Below are 6,072 nucleotides of genomic sequence, written 5' to 3' on the forward strand. Positions count from 1 at the left end.
TAAAGTAAAAGTTTAACAAAGGTTCCATCACAGGACTTCAGCTAAAGTTTAATTAGAATTGCAGCCTAAGGCCTTATCACTCCGTCTACTCATGCTAAATCAAACTTCTTATGTAAGTTTTCAGTTTGCCCAATTCTTAAACATTTGCAATATTAATCCTAATATTCTTTAATCGGTCTATTAATCCAAATATTCTTATAGTCAATCTATTTCTATGTCCAACAAAGAGGAATTAGAAGGCTCTGTACAGTTACTGAACTACAGTCTTAAAATCATAGACTCATAGAATAGTCAGGGTTGGAAGGGACCTTCAAGACCATCTAGTTCCAACCCCCCTGCCATGGGGGATGATTGGAAGTCCTTCACTTGCCCTATTCCTTAATAAACTCTCCCCTCCATGGGATATATTCTTGCAATATATTCTGTTTGGTGTATAACTTTGTGCTTACACTGTAATATCATCCATGCTCATGCTTACTCTATTACTCTAGCAGGTCAAAATATGATCAATAAATGATACAAAAAATGCTAATAGTCTAATATAATCTCAGTCACAGTGAATGAGCATGTCAGAGCTGTCATTACTGTCTTGCCTGAGTAGCCAGAAAAGTGCACTTTGTATGTCGTTGGAATTTCATGCCATTCCATCCTAGCATAGTTTAAAAACTTTGACAATTTTTATTAAGTAAAACTCATTACAGCCCTCCAAGCCCTGCTTTTCCATTTTTATACATCTACATTTTTGAGCATATATTTTACTGTTACAAGTATATATATATATTCCCATATTTATATAATAGCAACAGGAGATTAAAGCTCATGTCATCTTCAGAAACTAGAAATAGCTTTTTACATTCTCACAGAATTATTTGTTTTCATTTTTAATGTATCTAAGAGTTCCAGGAATAATTATCTTGAAAAGAGAATGAGGTAAAGAACTATAGGATTAAGAGAGAGATAAGCAGTCCACTTGAAAAAAAATAATCTTAAAGGTATTTGTCTACATGCTGGTTGCTGAATGCAGTAGCTAAAATATTTAACAATTAGCTCAATGCTGCCATGGAAGCTGGTGTGACTAATTGTTTAAAAAGCCTCATTAGGAATAGATTTTTGCTAAAAACTCAAATATGGTACTTTTGTCCCTATAGTAGGATAGGATACGCAGTCATACGTAGTATTGAACTAAGAAGTAATTTATCATAAAATATAATATTATTTGTTAGATTAATCCTACTTGAAGCAGCAGAACTGGAATCCTAGTGAGTAATGGGAACCATTCCCTGCATGCACATGCACACACACAGTTTTTTGTGAAACCTTTTATTGTTATTTTCTTTTGGAGACAGGAAAGCAGGGAAGGGATGTGAGTGTACTCATGCAGCCCCTGATGGGCTGTTCCAAATCAGCACCCTCCAAACAAAGGTGCATGCATGAAACTAACTCCAACTACAACATTAAACTAACACCTGATATTTTCTCCCTGACAGGTTGCTGCTACAGCTGGCCTGTCTTCATGAAATTTATGCTTTAATTTTATTATTTCCAAATACAAGGTCTGTCATGCTATTTTAACAATGAACTCCTCACTGCACAGGCTCTGTCAGCAAAATCACTGGGATGACAGAACACAAGAAAAAGTTCATATCAAGAAGGTTCTTTCATTGGTATCTTTTTCCTCCCCATGCTTGGCATGGAGGGAACATATTTTATTGGTCTGAAAGTGATGTAGCACTTTCTGGGTAACCTGGGTCCATTCTGTGCCAGAGCAGACTCCTCTGTGGGACCAGCAGAGCAATCCTACAGCCAGGGCAGACCATGACCTCCCTGCAGCATTAAATAATTGCTGCCTATTAAGCAAGCAGTATCAACTGCAATCAAGTCCTGATATACCTAGCCTCTCAAAATAAAGATTTTTCATGCAGTCAAGGGTCAGAATTTGTTAAATAGGCTTCTGCCAACAGCTTCTGCCTTTTCTATGGCAATCCTTTTGTATTTATGCTTTCACCTCTGTCTTGTGTCATTGGGGTTTTTTGCACTTGGAGAAGCCTCATAACCCAAACTAACCAGATAGGGCCATTCTCCATCCCAAATTGCACCCACTGCTCAGTTTCACTTAACACATACCTTGATGCAGACCTCTGGCTGTCAGCTAACTACCTTTCCCCTTCCATTCCCTCTGGTTTTTCTCATTCCTCCAGTGAGCCCTAGTGCAATGCTGTTGATCATTCTGTTCTGATGTGCTCACCTTGAGCAGCAGCACAGTTTACAATATATGCTTTTAAGAATTAACATTTCTCATTGAAATATACAATATCATAGCAGGGTATACATACAAATGCAATCTGCCATATTTGTATCAGCTAGATGTTGTGAGGGATTCTTCTTTACAGTGAAAAATATTGGCTTATAATTCTGATATTTTTAAAACTCTGGACAATTTGACACAGTCCTTGAAATGCTGCTCATTAGAAAAGCTCAGTCAGCCACTTTTACAGTTTCCATATAGGAAGGAAATAGAGGAACAATAGGAGAAAGATAATTTTTATGCCCATTTGTTTATCTTCATCTTTATAATGTTTCAAAAAGAGTGGGAGGATTTCGCTATGAAGGATCAAATGACAAAAGAATTGAAGGTAGATGTTGATTTGTGCCCTGCATCCCACAGCACTATCTGCTGCCCTGGTTGGAGTATCCAGTAAAACAGTGGTTTAACTGGTAGGACATTGTCTGATAAAGACTGAAAGAGGGGATGCTGGGGACAGTGGAAGACAAAAGCAAGCAGTGAATGCAAACTGGCTTCATTTCTTTCATGCCATGCTGCTAGGTAGCCAAAGAAGCCACTTCAAACCAATGCTTCAGCCCTGCACAGTATGTTCTTTAAGAAATGTGAACTTGGCTCTCTTCTGTTCACCTCACAGATCGTTTTGCTAATGTACTGAGCTCTCGGGACTTGCAGACAAACTGGGAAAAAGTGTGACTGTCACACCACAGGGTCTCAGTATTACACACCTGGGATAATAAAGAGGAGTAGCCAAGTAGCACATCTGCTTCTACTGTTCCTCATGTTCAAGAATGCATGCTATGAGGCTGTGATGTGTAAAACATGACGAACTAAGCAGATTCTTCTTCAAGGCCATCATAACAGACCAAGGCATCCTTTTTTCAGAATAATTTGAAGTCAGTATCTTCCCTAAGGGGGAAGGAAAAAAATGCTGCTGTTCAGTAACCTCACAGTTCCCTTGTGCCTTTGCAGTCTTCCATGAGAGCAAATAAAATCCACAACTTTATAATTCCATTGCAACACCCTTGTCTGATGATAATAGCTTGAGTTAGTCACAGCAAGCCAAGCCTCCTTCAGAAAGTCTGCCAATTTACAGTCTCTGAATCATGGTTGCTACAAAATTGTATCTCTTCTCAAAAAAAATCAAAAGCAAATTCAAAGCAAAGAGCTGGATTTGGTGACTCATTTTATCTAGATAACATCTTTTCATATTTGTCACACAATCACCAGCTTCCATACTGTACATGATCATAAACTTATTTGGATTTCCAGCATCAGGGAACTGTAAATTATTACTCTAGTAGTTACTTTTGTCTATGATTACCATAGTGGTAATGAACATTTATATTACCTTTATTTCCTTTAACTTCCAACTGTAGCTGCCAGCATATGGCAAATGAGCTAGGGCAAATTTTATTTCCTTGTTCTGGAGAGCCCTGCCTTTTATTGCACTCCTTTGTTAGGCTTTAAAGACCATCCAACGATGGAATGAAAATAATTTAATGTTTTAGGAACCAATATTTTCATTTCAAACCACTATTGTTTTAGAAGAACAATGCTAAATTAAGACTATTACATGTTCACCTGCACACACAAGCAGAACTCAGCACACTTACAATTTTAAAGCAGATTAAAAGGTGCACAAGGAAGATACTGTGAAAAAGAGTGTAAAAGAGTGTAAAAGAGAAAGTAACAGCATTTTTGACCATATAAAGTAGGAGACAATTCATTCCTCAAGGACAGAGATAGAAGAGATCTCAGTGCAGTGCAAGATCCCATAACCAGGCAGCTATCCTAGAAATCACACATTGAAATTTCCCGTCTTAGCTTATTCCCCATCAGTTAAGTGTTTGCCACCATCATCTTGTTCTCAGGCTTTTTTCCTTGCAAGCCAAAAGGCATACTTTTAACTGGGGGGTGTTAACGACAGATGTTTAATAAACAGAGGTTACTTGAGCTTTAATCTGTTCTGCAGGTTCTCCTAAAAGGAGCTCACGCCATCAGGGAGAAAATCAGCCCTCATGATGCTTTTCTAAGTCACAACCAGAAGAATTTTTTCTGTCTCCTAAAGAGTAATATGCCCTGTCACAGTGTGACATAGGCAACAAACTGTGAATCTAATTAAGTGTGTAATTATACAGCAGATTGCAGCACAGTATGCTATTACTTAAATCAACAGACTTGCCTGCCAGAAGCATGGCAGTCCCAGAAGCATGGCACTCAGTGCTGGCTGAGCTGAACACATTGGGGCCCATTCCCACTGGGGGTGAAGAATGAGCCAGGCTCAGTTCATAGGGGCTAATGGCACCTGCACACATCCAACAAAAAGGCTGGAAGTCACACAGAGATTTAAAGTCTAAAAGAGGTGCAGAAGCAGACTTAGCAGCCCCGTGGTCTGGCAGCTCTCACAGAGGGTTCCTCGCATCATAGGTTTGTACACGGTTGTCTGTCTGTCTTGGAGGTGGCTGTCAGCACAGAGCTGTAATGCTGCATCTCTTTTCCTTGAAATAGGGTGAATTGACAATACCTTTTCAAAACTGACTGTGTAAGATGAGTATTTCCCTTTTATCAAACTATGCTTCCCAAAAAAAGTAGTAGTTTTGGGATGGGTGCCATTACACCATGCTGTTCCAAGACTTCAACACTGACACTCTCAGAAATAACATTTACAGTGAGAATTTCTGCTGAACAATCTACTCAAAACTGACCTACATTTGCATTACTCTGTTGAACCACTATAACAGGAATACTCATGGCTGTGATGGTACTGAAATTAGAGCTCTGTCCATTTAACACAGTAGGGCTCAAGTAAATTTGGTTTTGCTTCAAAGCCACTGCTGTTATCACTGTTGTTTTAGGCACTTATCAACAGATGGCTCATTTGGGGGGAAAAACACACACACTGAAAGGTACCATTTTGCCTTGTCTGGGAGGGGACATTGGGAGGAGTAGGGACTGCAAGTAAATTCACAGTGAACAGATGGAAAACATGCTCAGAATTAAAACCAATCACCTAAAAATCAGCAAAAGCAGCCTGGAATCTAATCTGAGATTACAAACATGACTGATAAGTTCCCAGGCACAAGGGACAGGACTCTGGGCTACCCTGTGTGATTGATGGACTCTCCATCTCATTGGCAATCTTTAGGCTTGCATGGTTTACTGAGGGTTTCTGCATGACTGACTCCAAGTAGTTTTACCCTTCGGTCAGTGCTAGCAATTAATTGTCACACAGGTGGATGTCCTCACCTCACCCGGATCTTTCAGCAAAAAGAAAAACTCAGGCTCCCAGTTTGCTGAAGATCTCAAAAGGCAGACACCCACAGGTTACTTTAAAAAGGAAAAAAAAAAAAAATTAAAACACACCGTGCTGGAAGATGTGCACAGGAAAACAGGTATATACAGTTTTAAGAGGGTGAATAGAGCCCAGAAATATCAACTCAAACCATAGAACAAAGGGAGATACCTGTGTCTTGTGGGGGAATGGAAAAATTGTGCTGTGACAGGGACATGCATAGTGACAAAGAGAGGAAACCAATATTAACTCATCTAACTTTCTAAAAATTATCTTTCTGCCAAAGTTTTCTATATCTAATAATCTACTCTTGCTTTTTACAGAAGACAGATAACAGTTAAATAATAATTTGTTGAAAGATGATCATTGATCCTAACTGGATTGCTCTCAATGCAAACAGAGGGCCATACCCCACTGATAACACATACACTTAATGCTTCAAAAGGGCTGATTTCCTACGGGGGGGAGGGGCAAATGAGAAGGTAAATGTAGATGG

Source organism: Heliangelus exortis, chromosome 1 (genome assembly GCF_036169615.1).
Source record: "Heliangelus exortis chromosome 1, bHelExo1.hap1, whole genome shotgun sequence".
Lineage (NCBI taxonomy): Eukaryota > Metazoa > Chordata > Aves > Apodiformes > Trochilidae > Heliangelus > Heliangelus exortis.